This window comes from Atta colombica, unplaced genomic scaffold (genome assembly GCF_001594045.1).
Source record: "Atta colombica isolate Treedump-2 unplaced genomic scaffold, Acol1.0 scaffold189, whole genome shotgun sequence".
Lineage (NCBI taxonomy): Eukaryota > Metazoa > Arthropoda > Insecta > Hymenoptera > Formicidae > Atta > Atta colombica.
The window spans coordinates 486,199-487,876 of record NW_017259281.1 but is presented as its reverse complement, the minus strand read 5'-3'; positions in this window follow the sequence as shown (position 1 = coordinate 487,876).

Genomic DNA, 1,678 nt, shown 5'->3' with positions numbered 1-1,678 from the left:
CTCTCTCTCTCTCTCTCTCTCTCTCTCTCTCTCTCTCTCTCTCTCTCTCTCTCCTCTCTCTCTTACTCACTCACTCACTCACTCATTACTCATTCACTCACTCACTCACTCACTCACTCACTCACTCACTCACTCACTCACTCACTCACTCACTCACTCACTCCCTTCCTCTTTTTCTCTATATCTCTCTGTCTCTCGCTGAATCAGGTGCATCTGTATTCTCATGACGCCACTGTAGTGGACATGTGTGCGTTTTATCTGCGCGATCCATGTGAGTGTGCACCATCGCACGCCGAGCAGTAGCGACCAGTGCGTTGAGTGCAATAATTGTACCGGCAAGCCACTTTGATGTTGATGCATTAACCCTCCATGTGCCTCCGCCACTCTCGCCACAGCAACCCCGTCCCGCAACCCAATCCCGTGTCTCTGTCCACTCCCTCATCATCTCCCCCCCCTCTTCTCTCTCTCTCTCTCTCTCTCTCTCTCTCTCTCTCTCTCTCTCTCTCTTTGACCACCCTGTCGACTCGGTCCATGGCAGCGCAATGACGCGTTTATGCATACGCGTGCGTATCAGAAATCTACGAGGCAATCGCGAGTGAGGTATGTATATGATTGCATGGGCGTCGTAATACGATACAAGAATTTTTAAATCCTTAAAAAAAGAAGAGAAGAATAGCAACGGTTTATGTACAAAGATATGAGAGATAAATGATGACAATTTAAATTTTAACAATTAAAGAATGAATACATTAAGGTATTTTTTTATTTCTTTTAACTTTTTGACAATGATTTTAGTCGATCTTTCTCTTTATCTTGTTGAATTTCATTATTATATTAATTATTATGTACGTAATTTTATTTTTGTAATATAAAATTATCGAAACAAAAAAGATTTTTCAAATTTTAATAAAGATTCCTAAAAAAAAATTCTAGCGCCTATGTTGTATACCTCGTGAAAAAGGTTATAGCTATGTTCATGTGCGAGTGCGGACGCAGATGTACGCAATAAAATGTCATTCTATTTTTTTTTAACGCGACTGCCGTTCTCTCTCTTTCTTTCCACCTCACTATATTTTCTGCATTAATACGTTATTAAATTTGAATAATACAAACTATTATTAGTTTTGTTGAGTAATTTTCGATAATCAATATACATTAGGATAGCTCTTTTCGACTTTCAATTTGTTTTGCGATATCTCTCAAAACGGTTTCAATTCAAGAAAAATAATCTGTATAAAATTGTAGCCCGATAAAAGAAAAACGTACCTTCCGGACTTATCAACAATTTCTAAAATTTTTTTAGAAATATACTTAAAACTTTCCAAAATAACCTGTTAAAGTTAAAAATTAAGAATATATATATATATTTTTTTAAGCCTCTCTTAAAAATGTTCAAGTCAATTAAAAAGATCACTAACAATTTTTATTCTATTTTCTACTTTTTGGAATTTTTTTCGAAAATTGTTTGTTATATGAAAAAAAATGAATAAAATGTTCCTTATTCTTCTTAACTTTTATTTGAAATTTTTTTTAGATATATTCAATAATTTAAAAGATATTCATGAAAATCGATTTTTTTGCTTTATCATAAAATGTAGAGGCCTGGAGGCATGTTTTCCTCTTATTGGATTGCATTTTTACAGATTTTTTTCTTGAATTAGAATCGTTTCAGGGGGAA